The 19,334-nt window shown below is 40.5% G+C and overlaps 1 pseudogene; it reads left to right on the plus strand.

Annotated features, from left to right (window-relative positions):
• The first annotated feature begins 219 nt into the window (after positions 1 to 219).
• LOC111477731 lies at positions 220 to 6,888 on the plus strand (annotated as a pseudogene).
• The last annotated feature ends 12,446 nt before the right edge of the window (positions 6,889 to 19,334 follow it).

The raw sequence follows: 19,334 nt of genomic DNA on the forward strand, positions 1-19,334 counted from the left end.
AAATGTGTTCAGAATTAAATGCTAAAGAACTAGTGAGTGATGCTCGATTACGGCATTATCTTATTCGTGGATTACGAAAAGGCACGACATTATCTTATTCGTGGATTACGAAAAGACTTTATTGTCTTTAGTTCCTCAATACAACAAGGGTGGACAAATCAACCTACAATTATTGAATTGGAAAATTTGCTTTTTAATCAGAAATCTTTGATTAAGCAAATGACTAGCAGCAACAAGCTTTCTCCAAAGTCAGAAGATGTGTTGTATGTCAACCATCAAAGGAGACAAAATTTTCATTCAAAGCCTTCATCAAGCAATGAGAATCAACTCAGTAGTGAGGAGTCATCAAAGAAGCCATTTAAAGCTTGTTACAAGTGTGGAAAACTTGGTTATCTTAAACGAGATTGTCTGGTGAAAGTGGTGTGTTATCGTTGCGGAAAGCCAGGCCACATTAAGCCAAATTGTCGAGTCAAAATGCAGGAATCAGAAGCAAATGCTGTACATGAAAGTAAAAATTCTTCAGATCCATTTTGGAAACACTGTTCAACTATTGAGGTTCTTGACCAGCAAAAAAATGTGACTTCAGCTGTACATCAAGATGATGTCCTTGTAGATGCTCATGCATTTATAGACTACAATTAAGAATGGATTGTCGATTCTCGTTGTTCTCATCATGCAATTGGAAACGAAGCTCTTCTATCAGATGTTCGTCCACATTGTCAAAAGAAGGTCATTGTGACAACTGATAATTCAATGCATCCTGTGACGAAAGAAGGAGATTTGGATGATGGGAGTGTTCTACTCAAGGACGTTTATCATGTTCTTGGTTTGAAGAAAAATCTTGCTTCTTTATCACAAATAACAGATTTAGGAAGGTATGTTCTTTTTTATCCTACTAAAGATGTTCAAATTCTTTCTAATGTGAAACATGTTGCTGCTGACATCCTGTTCTATGGAAAAAAAAAAAAGAATCTTTGTATGTTTTATCAGCTAGTGATTATCAAGAAAGCTGTTCATAATGCAAGCTCAACGCTTTGGCATGCTCGTTTGGGTCATGTGGGTTTTCAGTTGTTGCAGAAAATATCCACAAAAAAACTTCTTGATGGTGTCCCTATTTTTAAAGATATTAAACATGATAAGATTTGTCCAGGTTGCCAATATGGGAAGTCTCATTGTCTTCCTTTCCCAAGCTCAAAGAGTAGAGCTTCAACAATATTGGAATTGATTCATTCTGATATTTTGGGACCAACGTGAACATCAAGCTATACCGACCTTTATTACGTGATGGTGTTTGTGGATGATTTTTTTCGTTTCAGTTGGGTATACTTCTTAGAACACCAAAGTGAAGCCTTTTCAAAGTTTATTCAGTTTAAGCATGCTGTAGAAAAAGAATTTGAATTGAAAATCAAGTGCTTGCACGCTGATAATGGAGAGGAATTTCTTTCAAATGATTTTATGGAATATTGTAAGGAGCATGGGATTCAGTGTCAACTGACTTGTCCAAAAACCCCATAACAAAATGGGGTGGTTGAGCGCAAGTTAGCATATCTTACATCAGTTTGCTTGTCTTGGCTACATGTGAGGAGTCTTCCAAGAGAGTTATAGGTATCAGCTTTTCAAACAGCTTGCCATGTTGTAAATTGGCTGCCTCCATTGCCAGGGACAGAATCATCACCATTCGAGCTGATTTATCATCGTAAACCCAATGTGAGTTATTTTTGTATTTTTGGGTCTATTTATTATGTTCATGTATTGAAACATAATCAAACTAAATTTGACCCAAAGGACAAGAAATGCATTTTTGTTGGCTATGATACTCATAGAAAGGGTAGGAGGTGTATGGATTTGGAAACAAAGAAGGTTGTTATATCTCGTGATGTGGTGTTTAATGAAATTTCAAGTTACAAAGACGATGCAGATGGCATCAAAAGTTTGTTGCACTCTTTCATGATGATTCTACATTAGGGAGAAAAGATTTTTCAATTGGGACAAACATTCAAGCTGAGGAGAATACAGAAGCCAACAAATATTGAAGTTGCCACAAGAAAAATCCTCAAAGACAGAAAAAGTTATCATTTGTCTGATTTTGTAGTTTACATTAGTCAATTTTATGTTCAGTCTTGTTCTTTTATGGGAGATACTAGTGAAAATGAGTCGAAGGTGTAAAGTGAAACTAAAGGGATTCTAGAATGGAAAATGCAATGATGGAAGAAATTTCAGCACTTGAAAAAAATGACACTTGGGAGCTTGTACCAAAGCCTCATGATGCTGATTTAATTACTTGTAAGTGGATTTACAAGTTGAAAAAAAAAACTGATGGTAAAATTGATAGACACAAAGCTCGTCTTGTTGCTCGTTGGTTCTCTCAGAAATATGGTCGAGACTATGATGAGACTTTTAGTCAGGTCGCAAAGATGGTAACATTACGGACAATCATCTCTTTAGCAGCTAGTTAAAGACTGAAAATTATGGCAGCTTGATGTGAAACATGCTTTCCTTACGGAGAGTTGGCAACTTGATTATGTGTGTAGACTTAAGAAGGCATTATACGGACTCAAGCAAGCTCCTCATGCTTGGTTTGGTAAAATTGCTCAATATCTTAATTTTTGTGGTTTTAAGTCTTCATGTACTGATCCGAGCTTATTTGTTAAGAAAACAGCAACTGTATGCACCTTGCTCTACTGTATGTTGATGACATGATTATTACGGGTGATGATATTGTTGAAATCAGTAGTTGATGACATGATTATTACTGGTGATGATATTGTTGAAATCAGTAGTCTCAAAGATGCCTTGTTTGTTCATTTTGAAATGAAAAGATTAGGTGAAACGGATTGTTTTCTGGGTTTGGAAATTAAGAAACGTGATGATTATTTTTTCTCTTAAAAAAATGGTATGTAGCAAGTTTATTGCAATGGTTTCGTATAGAAAATTCAAGAGATAAAATTACTCTTATGGAACCAAATATCAAATTAGCTAGAAATGAAGAGAAGTCATTAAAAGATACTACATTTGTTCATCAACTTGTTGGTAGTTTATTCTATCTAACTATCACAGGACCAAACATTGCTTTTTCAAAAAGATTTGTGTCTTAATTTATGGATCAGCCACATGAGACTCATTTAATTGCAACAAAAATGATTCTTTGTTACATCAAGGGCACTCTAATGTATGAGAAATTAAAGTCATTTTTCTTGAGTGGTTTTGTGGATGTTGATTGGGCTGGTGACGTGAACGACAAGACACTCTACAACAGTTTTTGTTTTACAGCAGACTCTACTGCAATTCATGGTGTAGTAAAAAGTAAAGCACTATTGTTTTGTCAAGTTATGAAGCAGAATATGTAGCTGCTACCATGACTACTCTAGAATGTTTGTGGCTCACGAGGCTTATTCAAAAAAATGGTGACTACTCTCAATTAGCCAATTCAAATTATTTGTGATAATGAAAGTACAATAAAACTTGCTGGAAATTCGGTGTTTCATGATCGTTCGAAACATATCGAAACTCATTATCAGTTTGTTCGAGAGAAAGTATTATTGCAGGATGTTGAATTGCAGAAAATATATACTAATGAGCAAGTTGCAGACATATTTACTAAGATACTTGCTAAAGTGAAGTTTGAAGTTTTTCGTAAGACTCTCGAAGTTATTATTGAGCAATAAGCTTGCACGAAAGGAAACTGTTAGAATTTAGTGCAATTTATTGCTAGTTTGAGTTAGTCAAGTTATTCATTTCTATTAGGAGTCTGTTAGTTTTATTTCTGCAAATAAATTAGTTGCACCGTTAAGTAGCTCTGTGCAATTAGTTGAGTGTTTATATGATAGGAGTTATTTCAGTTTAAATAGAAGTAGTAAAATAGAGTTACAGTACGATACAACACTTCATATTTTAATATTTCAGTTCTCTGTGTATTGTCTTCTTTAAGTAATAAGATACAGTTCATATTTTAGTTTTTTTTGTGTATTATCTTCTTTTCTGTGTATTGACTTCTTTGAGTAATAAGATATTGTGTCATAAGTATAATAGAAGAGAAATGTGATTCGCAAAGGTTAGTAGTCAGATTTACCTTTTCCGATGGGATTTCCCTTTTTCCTTATATTTTATTTTATCTCAATGATATTAATCTGTTACAATATTTAGATTATTCTACTCTCTCAACGAAACAAAATCAAAAGAAAAGAAAAAAAAAGAAATGCGAAGATTTGGAAAACATAATCCAAAGAGAAAAATGGAAGAGAGAGAAATACATAATGGCAAAGGGAAAGAAATACGGGAAGATTTGGAAAACAGATGAAAGAAAAAAATGAAATCCAAAAACAGAATCAAAAGAGGAAAATAAAGAGATAGAAATACAGAAGGGAAGGGAAAGAAATACGTAGAAAGATTTGAAAAACTGAAAAAAGAATTATGATAATTCTCATAAGGAAGAGACGAAGATTTTGACATGAGTTAATACAGAAGTTAATTGCATAGTCATTTTTTTAGGAAAGAAAACCAGACTTGATTGAAAATGATCAATACTATAAACGGAATAAAAAAAAAATGATGATATCTTTTCAGGAAAGAAAGAAAATGAGAATCAATTAAACCGGCCATAAGAGATTGTAAACGGACCAGAGAAACATAATTAGTACAACATAGAGAGAAGGTAAAGGAGAATGGAATAGTGAATATAATATCATAACAAATAATATTAGGTTGAATGAATGATTCAAACAGCATGAAATACTATTGACATATTTTTATTTCAAGTTTTATTATCCAACACAATTTAGAAACAATGAAAATATGTTTTTCAATTTTTATTGAGACCGTTTTAGAGCCGTATTCCACATTGTTAATTGGATTATTAATTAAAATGTCAAATACTAACAAAAGGAAACAAACGGTGCGATAGGATGCGAACCCCGGCAACCTTTGGAGTAGCTCTCGAGGAACGGGAGCTTACGTTAATTAAATTAGGGAGTACTCTGGCTAAGGCCAACCAAGTAAGTGGCCTTGCTATAGGATAGGCTAAAAATTGTATGAGTTATGATGATATATGAGTTGTATCGTATGAAGATGTATGAGTTGTATCGTATGAAGATGTATGAGTTGTATCGTATGATGATGTATGAGTATATGATGATGTATGAGTTATGATGCTTGATGATGTGCATAGTATATATATTTGAATGAATGACATACTTGATATGCATGATGCACTCTATGGCAATATGATGAGTATGATGATTGCATGACGTTTACCTTAATATGTTGATGTTTTCCATATTGAGCATGCTATATGATGATAAGTTCCATATTGCATCATGTCGTTAGATCGATATAGAACACAACCCTAAGAGCATGAAAATGATATTAATATAAATATCAACGAGTATGTGTTACCTAGAGTAACAAAGAGATGAGACTAGAAGATTGTGTTAGAAGAGACGTTAAGATGGATTTAGAGGTACCTCATGCATTTGTATGTTCATAAGCATATGACTACTTCCCCTGAAGATGATGAGTGCCGACGCGCATAATATGATGATGAGTGCAAAAGCACATATTATGATGATGAGTGTGAATGCACACGGCATGATGATGAGTGCGAATACGCACCACATGATGATGAGGGTGTTCATGAGGCGTATGACACTATGGGTTCCGCTAACCTCTAGACATCGCTAAAGATGGTGGACTTGATGAGATTGAGACATACATTTTTTGGGATCGTCATGAGCCTCGACGACGAAAATACGATTTCTCTAGACGTCTAAATTTTATCAAGTTCTTCTAGCTTATCCAAGAGGCTGGGCTTTACACGTTGTCATGAGGATTGATCCTTACGTGTGTGCCGAGTGGAACTACGGAGGCTTTCCACTATGATTGCACAATATGCCCGAAATCCAACTAAGAACTGATAATCAAGTCTACAAGAATGAAATGCAAACTTTCACGACGAAAATAGTGAATATGTGTAAACAAGCCGATCTCTTTGCATCACAAGGAGGGCCAATAATCTTAGCTTAAATCGAGAACGAGTATGGAAACGTGATGACACCTTATGGAAATGTAGTAAAAACATATATCAATTGGTGTGCTCAAATGGCCGAATATCTTAATGTTGGCGTTCTATGGATCATGTGCCAACAGAGTGATGCCTCACAACCTATCATTAATACATGTAATGGATTCTACTGCAACAACTTTAGTCCTAACAATCCTAACCGCCCAAAAATATTTACTGAAAATTGGGTGGGATGATTCAAGAAATGGAGTGACAAAAGAGCCTTACAAAACTGCACAAGATGTAGCCTTTTCTGTGGCAAGATTTTTTCAATCAGGTGGCGTGTTTAACAATTATTATATTTACCATGGAGGTACCAACTTTGGAAGAACATAGGGAGGTCCATTCATCACTACGTCTTATGATTACAACGCTCCACTTAATGAATATGAGAACTTGAATCAACCCAAATGGGGGCATTGGGAGAGAAGATTCTCATTAATGGCACCTGCTCAGACCAAGACTTTGGCAGATCTATAACTTTAACGAAATTCTCTAACCAAGCAATAGGAGAGATGTTCGACTTTTTGAGCAACACAGATGGTAAAAATGATGCCATTATAGATTTGCACGCAAATGGAATATATTTTGTACCAGCTTGGTCTGTGAGCATTCTTGATGGTTGCAACAACGAAGTTTACAACACTGCCAAGGTTAATTCTCAAACATCTATGCATGTGAAAGAGCAAAACGAGAAGGAAAACGCACAACTCTCGTGGATTTGGGCTCCAGAGCCCATGAGAGACATTCTACAAGGAAATGGTGGATTTCACTCTACAACTCTCATGGACCGGTGTCTCTCTATGAGGTGCTATATCTGCATGGCTATTTGAGACTATATGGAATTTTACCTATGGGTGTGCTGAGTACCTGTTAGGCCCATGATAGTCCCCTGTTGAGGGGCGTGACCCAACCCTTTCCCATGCAACTAATGAGCTGTACGATGTGGGGACACATTTCCCATACAAAACAGCTAGGAGTAGTGAGAACTGATCAAGAACCTCTAGTCCTCCCACGAAGCGATAGATATCGTTCACACAATTAACAGCCTAAGAACACTCCTAAGGTACTTCGTTTGCGGTGGTGATCTGTTAGGCTTCTAGGGAAGGGATAAGTCTAAACTCAGTGACTCATCTCTCTAATTATGCATCCTTAGGCTTATGGTAACAACAATTCATAAACATTAACTTAGTGCATAAATATCAAGCATCTAGATATAACATGCACAATTCATGCAAAATAGGCATACATGCTCAATAGGAGGATAACATCCATTAACCCAGGAGGGCAGAGTTCACAAATCTCTCATCCTTCTTTCAGCATGAATTAAACTAGCATGCATGCATAACCAAGTGATTCCTACAAGTATTTCTTTTTAAAGTTCTGTGTGGTGAATTTCCTGATTGACGCGTGCTCTTCGTTTAACATTTTTACACAAATAACGTTTCAAAAAATATTGATTTTCCACAATTATTTCCTATTTCATATATAAAGAGGATTTGAATTTGAATTAGGAGGAAATTGGATAAACAGAAATTGAACAAGACAAAAACAACACCTCACGCGTAAGCCACGCTCTCCCACGCGCTCAACACACGGCCCGACGAAGCCTAGCCACGACTATCACGTGCACGTACAATGCATGGGCAGAAACTGGATAGTCGTGGTCTGATTTTGTTGGCGTAGCGGTTCGGGTTGGTGGCTTAGTTCGCTCTGGTGGACTGCAGGTTAGTTTGGGCCGACGGCTTGCAGGTCGGATCAGATCGACTCATAGATCTGGAAGCTGGTAAGGTATGCAGGCGACGCGTGTTGCAATTTCAATGGGGTCGTATTGCTCCAGTCATCACTTGACGTGTGTTGCCGCATTGCCAAGTCGTGCTTCACCAGTCACCGGTCAGACACTTGGCTCGTCAGACAACGTTTCTCTCTCGTGGCAGGTGCAAACTACGAATTCGATTAGTTTTCTTGAATCTTTACATGTGTGTATCTTTCAATCAACATGCTTCCTTTTGCAAAGTTGTATATCGTATTACCTTCTACGCTCTAGTATTTTACTTCCTTACAAAGTTCGCTTACCGTTCTTGGACAATTCTTAGATTTCTGCTTTCGGATCGAGGTTTCGACCAAACTTCTTCACCGTTCCAATGGAGAGTTGCTTCTAGATGAATATATCAAGATTTCAAAACCCGATTCACTCAATAAGAACTTAGATCTGAAGAGGTTAGTTCAAGAATCTTACCTCGTGAGCTCTCCGATCTTGACGGAACTGGAGCGTCAACCTCTCGAATCTATTTTTCCTTCCAAGAAGGGGGTCCTTGTGTGTGGATTCATGGCTGAAGACAGATTTCTAGCGGTGGTCCGAGGAGTACCCCAACGACTTACTCTTCTCCTCTCACGTTTTCTTTCACAATTCTTTTTTCTTTTTCAGGTGATCTGATTGGGGTCCTTGGACCCTTATAATGGCTGGAGGGGCAATTTTTTTTAGCATTACGAACTCTCCCCTCCTTAGGAACTTTCGTCCCCAAAATTTGGCATCTCTTGGAAGAGTTTGGGAAGGCTCTCTTCACCTCCTCTTCTCGGTTCCAGGTTGTCTTTCCCTCATGGTGGTTACTCCATGAGACATTCACCAAGGGAATAATTTTGTTGCGCAATCGTCTGGTGTCTCAGCTAAAATTCGGCTAGATATCTCTTTGTAAGACAGATTTTCCCGAAGAGGAAGTGTTTCATGTTCGATCACATGGGTAGGGTTTGAAGTATACTTTCACAGCATGGACACGTGTAACACATTGTGTACGGCGGTAAGGTTCGGTGGTAGGGCAATTTTATAGGCAACAACCCCAACTCTCTCTAGAATCTCGAAGGGGTCTTTGAACCTTGGGCTCAACTTTTTGTTCTTTCCGAACCTCAACACTCCCCATCATAGGGTCTACCTTCAGGAACACATGGTCACCCACCTCGAATTCAAGGTCCCTTCTACGCAAATCTGCATAGCTCTTCTGTCGGATCTGTGGGTAAGTATCCTCTGCCTGATTTTCTGCATCGCTGCGTTGGTGACGTGAACCAACTTTGGTCCCAATAGTTGTTGCATGCCTACCTCTTTCCAAAGCACAAGTGTTTGACACCTACGCCCATACAGTGCCTCGAAAGGGGCCATCTGGATGGTCGCTTGATAATTGTTATTGTAGGAAAATTCCATCAAAGGTAGAAGTTCGTCCCAGCATCCAGAGAAATCTATGACACAGGCGCACAACATATCTTCTAAGATCCTATTCAACATTTTGTCTGTACGTCCGTTTGAGGATGAAATGTTGTACTAAACCTTACTACAATGCTGAGAGGTGAACCTAGTGTCTCGGTTTGATACTATGGATACTGGTACCTAGTGCAGGTGTACAATCTCTTTGATATATAATTGAGCCGACCAATCCACTCGATATATGGACTTGCCTGGAATGAAGTGGGTCGTTCTGCAACGCCATTTGTCTTGCCTTATCGGGAACTGTTTTCATTAATCTAATTTCCTCAGTTGCACAAATTTTTTTAAACTCTGACTTGTCACACTCTCCTCCATTGTCAGACCCCAGACATTTGATCTCAAGCCCGTTTGATTTTTAACTTCAGTTTTCCACTTTTTGAAGGTGGTAAACAAATCTAACTTGTGTTTCAGGAAATAAATCCACATCTTTATGTTAAAATTATAAGTAATAAGTACATTATCGATTCTACAGAGAACTTTTTTTTTTTTGTTATTTTTGTTGCTGAAAATTATTTGAGTTTTAAGTGTCATAAAAATGTGTTGATGACAATAAAATATCTAGAAAAAATATATATGAAGAGTGGTAACTAGTGCCCAAAAAAATAAAATAAAGAACCATTAGAAAATCAATAATAATGAGGAAAGTGAGAGCTTAAATAGATAAATTGTTGGACTTTGGGATGAATATGAGATCCATTTAATAGTCTTTCAAGCTCTTTTGAGAGTACGACATGTTTGATTAATTCCATAATCGTTTTGTAATTTCTATTGACAAACCTCAAGTAGAAGAATTATTTCTAATCCTTCAATTACCTTCAAGTATTCGAACTAGAGTATTAAAGACAAATTACTTGCCCTCTCTTCTTCCAAATAACACAAAACAACTATGTAAAATGGTCAACTAAACAAACATGTAAAGTACTAATAATATCTCTTTAATAAACTAAAATTAGGCCGTCAACATGCCTTAAATGCATAAAACTCTTCCCCTTCTTTTAGCTCTCCATACAAACTGATTTACACGTAGGAATCAACATCTTAATCATACAAAAATAATAGAATACCAAAAGAGAGTAAAGAATTAGAGAGTTACAAAGTTTTGTTGTTGTCCTTCAATGGAAGTTCCCCTCCTTTCAGTTCTCTCTTCCACCTCTTTGCCTTAATCTATTTTTCTTGGACCTTTTTTTCCTTCTACTGTTATCATCAGCTGAACTACGATTCTTCTTTTGTCCTCCTCTCTGGTTTTTACGGAAGCAACCCCATCTATTCTTCCTTTCCGTTTTCGTCTTTCCGTTTTTCCCCTCGGTGAATGCCCTCTTTTTTTTTTTGGAGATTTTTCACCTATATTATTTTTTTCTTCCCATTTAGGGTCGAGGAGGGGTAATTCGTCCACCTAGGTAGCTTCTAATTGGGTAGTCAACATTCTAGGTGTCTTTCTAATTTAAACTAAAATTTCTCCATCATCCCTCAAAAATTTGCTGCAAGAATTTCTATAGCATCAGGTCAGCAAAAATTTTTTTTACAGCATCATGGTTCAACATAAATGTTCTGCATTATTAAAAAATAACTCAATTAAATGTATAATTAGGCTCGATTTGTGTAAATTGATCATGTTTTCATGTTGAACTAGAATGGACTGTTTCATGTTTACTAATTAGAATAAATTAAATTAATGAGAAATTAGTGAGCATGAATACAAAATTATTTACAAAAAGGTTTGGTATAACTCTACTTTTGGAGAGTTATGAGAATGTTGTTCTCGACAACTCTTGTGAAGTCATCCACCTTAAGCACGAGGTGATGGCTTAAGGAACATGTGTGTGCTCACTTCTTGGAGCACTTATTCGAGCTGGGAAACCTATTCTCTCAGACTCTCCCCCACAACTGCCTCTCTTAAAGCGATGTCGCCCACCTATATGGATTTGCGTTGTGCACATTTTGGCATTTGGCCGACGCATGTCTCATATGGCCCTCGATTCTTTGCTTACAACCATTGACATTGTTCCTTTAACGAGAATGACTCTTTGAAAGGCACCAACCTGGTACACATTTTGATTAAACATTGCCCAATTTTGAAATTCTCAAGCCCTCGGTAAATAAGCTTAGTTTGTGCTTTACTGACGATAAGACTCCTCAAGAAATCTTGCTTCAACCCATAAAACTATTTGTAATTTTGACCCACAACTATCTTGCCAAATCTGGCACTCGTGATACATCTGTGAAGTGTTTATCAACCCTCGTGTTCTTTTAATGACTATTTTTCCTAACTTAGACACATAAAGAGTGGCTTTGATACCAATTTTCATGGTCGTACATTTTTAACTATGCGGCGTCGTGATCTTGACACGCTTACGACAAACTTTGAGGGAAACCCAACCCCAATTTTATTTTTCGCCCATTTTTGTAGCTTCAACGGACTTCGGGTGAAGTTTTTCTTTGACACCTAAATATAAGTTGTGCAAAATTTAAGTTGGTTTGGTCACACACGCCACCCATGCATGTATGTTCAATCATTTGTGACACTATCCAACTTGCCTCTACACTAAACCAGGTCAATCGGCCTTCATGTGTGCGACACTATCCAACTTGCATCTACTTAAAGTCAAGGTCTATAATATACAACGTCACATCTCAATTCTCATCTTTGTTCCTAATTGATCTGGCCTTCATGTCATGATGTCATCCCAAGTCTCAGAATGTCATTGGCAATCATATCTCACTCGGTCTTACTTGTGAGAACAGGCCCATGTGTCATTCATAACATCAAGTCATCTCAAACATCCATCCATTCGTGTCTTATCATGGAATTGGACACTCTCGTATCAATGCCATATCATTTACAAATTCTGTATCAGATAGTGGGTGCATATACCAATCTTTGACATATGGATTGGGGTACAATGTTAACACATATGTGTCGTTCGACAATGTCCTTGAAAGGTCCTTTTCAAAAGAAGTTGTCCAATACGCTTGTGTCCCAGTGTCCACCTTCACTTTAACATATGTATGTACCATAGGGTAGCCCGCTTAGGCCACATGGTATAGTTACATAGTACATAACAAACTTAATTTTCATGACTTTAGGGCGTGAGATGTGTAGTTTGTTGGTTTTCACAGAATTTCGGTGAGAGGAAATTGGGAAAATGCGTAACAAAAAGGAGAGAGAAAAATAACTCTGACTGCGTTCAGGTTGTTTTATTTTCGGAACAATTCTTCTATTTAAAGTAAAAAGGATTCTAAAATTGGCTGGAGAGTGGCCAACTAAATCTGTGCCACTCCCTTCTAAAACTCTGGTGATCCATTCGACGTGATTTGTCAAATGGTCAAACTCACGATTTTCTGAAATCGTGTGAATAAGAAAAACGGTAAAACTCAGGTTTTATCTAACAATCTCCTCCTAAAACCTGTAGTATATCTACCTTACTATTTGAACTCCGATCTTTGAGCGTAGTTCTTCAAATTTCACCCGCGCCAGGGACTTGGTGAAGATGTCTCCAAGTTGTTCCTCTGTTCGGATGTAATCAATTTTGATGAGCCCTCGATCTGCACATTCTCGAATGTAGTGGAATCTGATTTCTATGTGCTTGCTTCGTTCATGCAAAACTGGATTTTTGATCAGGGAGATCGTAGCTTTGTTGTCTACGTATAGCATTGGTGGATCACTTTCTCTCCCGATGAGTTCTTCCATTAGTCGCGCAAGCCAGATCCCTTGTGTTGCTGCCATCGAAGCGGCGATGTATTCTGCTTCACAGGAAGACAAAGCAACTACCTTCTGTTTTGTTGATTGCCAGCAGATTGCGCCGCCTGAGAGAAAGTAGATCATTCCGCTAGTGCTCTTACGATCATCAACGTCACCGGCCATGTCACTATCACTGTAGCCAACTAGCTTGAGTTTCTCCTTTCCGCTCCCTGTGCAGTATCTTACACCCCAGCCTCTGGTTCCGGCTACATAGCGCAGGATGCGCTTGACAGCCGCTAAATGCTCCTCCCTAGGTGCTTCCATAAACCGGCTCACATATCCAACAGAATAAGCAAGATCAGGACGAGAGTTTACCAGATAGCGTAGACTCCCGACAATGCTGCGGTAATTGGTGGAGTCGACTGTCGTCGTAGTGCCAGCCTTCCTTAGTTGGAGTCGGGCCTCCATTGGCGTCCTTGTAGGATTACTGTCCACAAGTCCAGTTGTGTCCAGCAGCTTCTTTGCGTATGCACTTTGGCAGATGGAGATGCCGGTAGAATTCTGTTGCACTTCGATGCCGAGATAATAGCTGAGCACGCCGAGATCGCTCATCTCGAAGTTTTTCGACATCTCCTTCTTGAACCTTCCGAGGACTTCCATGTCACCTCCAGTGATTATGAGGTCGTCGACGTACACTCCCACGATTAGTCGCTTCTTGTCATGGCCGTGCGTGTACATGCCATGCTCAGAGGCGCAACGTTTGAATTTCAGTGACAGTAAGGTATTGTCGAGCTTCGCGTTCCAGGCTCGTGGAGCTTGTCGAAGCCCGTAGAGTGCATTGTGCAGGCGCAATACTTTATTGGGGTTGTTGTTATCCAGGAAGCCAGGTGGTTGTCGGACATAAACAGTCTCCTTCAGCTCTCCGTTAAGGAAAGCAGACTTTACGTCCATATGGTGAACCTCCCAAGAGTAATGTGCTGCAATTGCAAGTAAGAAACGAACGGATTCTAACCTTGCCACTGGCGCAAATACCTCTTCGAAGTCCACTCCTTGCTTCTGGACGTAGCCCTTCGCCACCAGACGGGCCTTGTGTTTCACAACTTCTCCTTTTTCGTTGCGCTTCAGTTTGAAGACCCATTTGAGCCCTATGGCTTGGTGTCCCGGTGGCATATCCTCCAGACTCCACGTCTGATTTTCGGTGATGGATGTCATCTCCTCTTGCATTGCCTTCAGCCAGCACGGGTTCTTTTCTGCTTCGGCGAAGGTGTTCGGTTCATCTGCACTGATGGCATGTAGTTCGGCCACTTCTTCGAGCTCGCGCACTGCCAGTCCAGGTGGTTCACCTCCTCCTACTAGGTCGTCCATCCTCCGGTACCTGGCCTCCAGATCAGTATCGTGATCGGCATCCAGCGTCGAATCCGCAGTCCGTGGTGTTGCGAATTCCACTGGTTCAGGGGTTGCACCTGCTGGCTGCGGTGACGGCTGCTGATGCTGGGCTCCTCCTTCTTCCGGCTCGGTGACGAGGTACTCCACCGTAAATTGATTTGGATTATGGTCTGCCTCGTTCACGTCATTCCACTGCCAGAAGGTGCTTTCGTCGAAGACGACGTCGCGTGACACGTGAGCTCGCCCCCCTACAGGATCATATAGTCTGTACGCCTTGCTCCCGGGTTCATAGCCGATAAAAACGACCTTTAGCCCCCTAGGATCGAGCTTGGCGAGGTGGGGACGTGTTACCTTCATGTAAGCGACGCAGCCGAACACGCGAAAATGATGTACCGCTGGTTTTTTGTTGTACCAGGCCTCATATGGTGTCTTCCCGTCAAGGCTTCGGGTTGGTGACCGATTGAGGAGATATACGGCCGTCATTACTGCCTCTCCCCAGAATCTCCCAGGCATCCCGGCCGTCACCAACAATGACCTTGCTGTCCCGACGATGGTCTGATTCTGGCGCTCCACCACTCCGTTCTGTTGGGGGGAGTAGGGCGCCGTTAGGTGTCGTTGTATGCCGATTTCGTCACAGTACTTACCGAAACTTGTCGAGGTGAATTCTCCGCCTCGGTCTGTGCGCAACACTCGCATCTTCTTCTCACATTCGGCCTTCGCTCGCGCTTTAATGCACTTAACCGCCTCTGCCGCCTCACTTTTCGCTTGCAGCAGGGTCAGCCACATGAAGCGGCTTTTGTCATCGACTAACAGGAGGAAGAGACTCTTACCGCCTGGGGTCGCCGGCTTGATGGGCCCGCAAATATCGCCGTGTACAAGCTCCAACGGCTCATCGGCTCGATAGGATGTTCGAGATGGAAAGGGTGTGCGCCTCTGTTTGCCGATGAGGCACCCGTCGCACAGCTTGTTCACGCCTTTGATTGCTGGCAAACCGTGCACTAACTTCTCCTTCTGTAGTTTTTCTAGAGCAGGAAAGTTTAAATGCCCGTACCTTGCATGCCACCTCCAAGATACCTCTTCGGTCTTGGCCGAGAGACTGACAGGTTGCTCTATCTGTAACTCCAGGATGTAAAGACGGTTTGTCGTGCGCCTTGCCTGTGTGAGCAGCCGTCGTTGATTATCGCAAATTTTGAGTAATCCGCGCTCGATGGAGATGAAACAGCCTGTCTCATCGAGTTGACCCAGGCTCACAAGGTTAGCCTTGAGCCTCGGGATGAAGTAGACGTCGGTCAGCTTGCGATGCTCGCCTCCCTTGCTGGCGAATAGGATGGTGCCGCGTCCTTCGATCTCGACGACAGATCCGTCGCCGAATTTCACCATCCCGCGGATCCCCGAGTCGAGTTCGGAGAATGCAGATCTAGCCCCGGTCATATGGTTTGTTGCCCCTGTGTCTAGGATCCATCGCCGGTCCTTGTGTTGCTCGTCCCGCTCGCTGATCTGAGCGAACACTCGCTCCTCCTCCAGTTGAATTGGCTCCCTAGCTGGTGCCACCTTTGCTACGCCCAGCTGGAGCTCTTTCTCGAGTTCAACATCGTTGTTGATTACCTCCATTTCCGTGGATTTGGAATCGACAATGGGGACACACGCACTTACCATGAAGAGAGCTGGCTCGTCCTCCTCGGATTGAGCCACATGGGCCTTTTCGGCCTTCTCCTTGTTCCTAAGCTTGCTCCAGCAATTTCTGCTTAGGTGTCTTCTCTTCCCACAGTTCGAGCAGATTGGCCTGCCATTGGTCGACTCCTTCTTTTGATTCCCATCTTTCACGCGCATGCGCCCGTGGGAGATCCATGGCTTCTTACCGTCTTTGCGGCTGGAGGAGGACCCGTTACTCTCGCCGGTGTTGTCACGGAGCTTTAGACGTGCAAGCCATTCCTCCTCAGTGAGGAGTAGACGACCCCCCTTGTCGACAGCTGAAATGGTATTTTTCTTCCGCTGCTCGACGTTACGCAGTCTTCCGGTCACCTCTTCTACCGTTAGGTCGTTCACATCAAGCAATGTCTCGATTGAAATCGCAACTTGCTCGAGGTGATCAGGGACAACCTGCAGCATCTTCTTCACGATTTCTGTCTCGCTGATGCTGCCACCGAGTGTGGTGATGTTTTTGGCGAGCCCCGTGATCCGCATTGAAAAATCATCGACGGATTCACCGTCCTTAAAGTGGATCTCCGAGAGCTCCTTCCGCAACTGCTCGATGTTGGATTCCCGCACTCGCTGTACACCGACCCGACGGGATTTGATTCCCTCCCAGGCCGATTGCGCGGTGCGCTTGGTGGAGAGAGATGCCAGCATCTCTGGGGGCACAGATCGTAATATGGCGGCAAACGCCAACCGATCCTCACGGTACTCAATCGTTTCTCCTTCCTCTGGCTCAACAGCATGCCATAATCCTTGCGCCTGTAGGTTGACGCGCATCGTGATCCGCATTGAAAAATCATCGACGGATTCACCGTCCTTAAAGTGGATCTCCGAGAGCTCCTTCTGCAATTGCTCGATGTTGGATTCCCGCACTCGCTGTACACCGGACCCGACGGGATTTGATTCCCTCCCAGGCCGATTGCGCGGTGCGCTTGGTGGAGAGAGATGCCAGCATCTCTGGGGGCACAGATCGTAATATGGCGGCAAACGCCAACCGATCCTCACGGTACTCAATCGTTTCTCCTTCCTCTGGCTCAACAGCATGCCATAATCCTTGCGCCTGTAGGTTGACGCGCATCAACAAGATCCATTCGTTATAATTGGACTTTGTCAATATTGGATACTGAACGACGGCAGTCGTTGTCTCACTGATCACTCGCTCAACGATAACTTGACGCCCTCTTCGTGGCGGTGGTGATGGAGATGTCGGCACACGACGATGGTGTGGAGGAGTGAGTGAGCCTGCCCGAGATGGGCCCCACGATGTGTGTGTTTTTACACTTTACATTTTCTTCTACTCGAACTTGAGACCTTTGGGATGTTAGGTCAAAGCTCTAACCACTTGAGCTATTCAACTTGTTTGTTGATAGGTTGGCTCCTCTGCAATGATATACACCGATCTTCAACCTGGCTCTGATACCACTTGTTGGGTTTCACAGAATTTCGGTGAGAGGAAATTGGGAAAATGCGTAACAAAAAGGAGAGAGAAAAATAACTCTGAGCGTTCAGGTTGTTTTATTTTCTGAACAATTCTTCTAAAAAGGATTCTAAAATTGGCTGGAGAGTGGCCAACTAAATCTGTGCCACTCACTTCTAAAACTCTGGTGATCCATTCCACGTGATTTGTCAAATGGTCAAACTCACGATTTTCTGAAATCGTGTGAATAAGAAAAACGGTAAAACTCAGGTTTTATCTAACATAGTTCACTAATAGCCCTAGGTTTACTTATGTCATACCCTATTCGTGGTGCATGTATGGTCTGAAGGAAAACATAAGTATTTTTCTTAGCTTTATTCATTTCAAGAGTACTTAGGATATTGTGTAAGGAGGTCATGATGTTGGGATGACCAAAGGAATTGCTTAAGTTCTTAGTTAATAGGGGCAATATAGTAATTTTATTACTTAAACAAGGGTTTGAAACACTAACGTGGTCCAATGGTGATGAAAATTGAATAGTACCTTGACAGTCATTATTTAAGGTCACGTATAATGTTTCAAGTCGTTAAGAGGTTTTTAAGGTCGCAAACCATAGATATTAAGCCCTATAAGAAATATGGCCATTTTACACTTACTTAGTTAAGCTACTAAACCTTATTCAATGACTACCAAATTTCATATATAACTTTAACCTAACATAATATGCTTAACAATAAAATTTTATGAGCAGCAAAGTTCGTTAAGGTGGTTATTTTAAAATTATTTGAATCTTGAGTAAATTGCGTGGTTCGGAGCCTTAACTCACGGTTCTATAACCGACCATACCATTGTCTTCTTCCTTCAAAAGGGAAGAAGACGCATGCTATATTTATCGTCGCTGCCTAATAATTGCATTCCTCAACCTAATCTAGGATGTTTCTCCCCTCGATCCCTTTATGAATCTTGAAGATGGAATCTCAAGGAAGAATCAAAGGATGATATCTTACTCCTCCTTATTCTAGATCCTTCATTCCTCTCCTCTCCTTTACAGTCGAACCGCTTCGCGCCTCTGAATCAAAGGATGATATCTTACCTTTTGGTGCACTGAATTGGGAGATATGTGATCTTTAAAGTCAATGGTAAAGTCTCTTTTTTGTCGGAGTGCAGAAACCAAATGTTATTGACCTTACACAACAAACTATTGTGTAGCCTCTGGTTGGATCTTCAAGTGGTGATCTGAATTAGGCATATAAGTTAGAGGTATTTTTCAGCGCTCGATTCCTTCACCGAACTTATGGAAAATCTTATTTATAAAATGTGGGAACAAATTTGAAGGAAATTGGTGAACCTCGATTCTTGAACTCCATAATTTATAGAGGAATGATCCACCAACCTTAAATCATCAAATGTAGAAGTTGATGAATAGTTCTAAAAAAATATAAAAGAATCAATTTAAAAAATATATAATTAAATTAATGTATAAATATTTTACGTTAAAATACTTATTATTAACCTAGGAGAGAGGGAGAAAGAGGAGGTAGAATTCCATAAATATGCATACTTAAATAGTGAATGACTGAAATTGGTGGGGTGGTACTACTGAAGTCAGCTCTAAATAAAAGATAGAGTTCAATCGTTCATACCAAGAATATATTTTCCATACCTTAACAATGAATTATAAGGACTTAATACTATTAAAAAAAGGATAGAAAAAGAAAAAAAAAAGCTTAAAGTAAAAAGCTTCGTTTTTCTAATTTTTAGGAAACTTTCCTAAGGGAATGAAATTAAAGAGGTTCCATAAAAAAAAAAAAAAAAAAAAAAAAAAAAAAAAAAAAAAAAAAAAAAA

This window comes from Cucurbita maxima, unplaced genomic scaffold, assembly GCF_002738345.1.
Source record: "Cucurbita maxima cultivar Rimu unplaced genomic scaffold, Cmax_1.0 Cma_Scf00004, whole genome shotgun sequence".
NCBI lineage: Eukaryota > Viridiplantae > Streptophyta > Magnoliopsida > Cucurbitales > Cucurbitaceae > Cucurbita > Cucurbita maxima.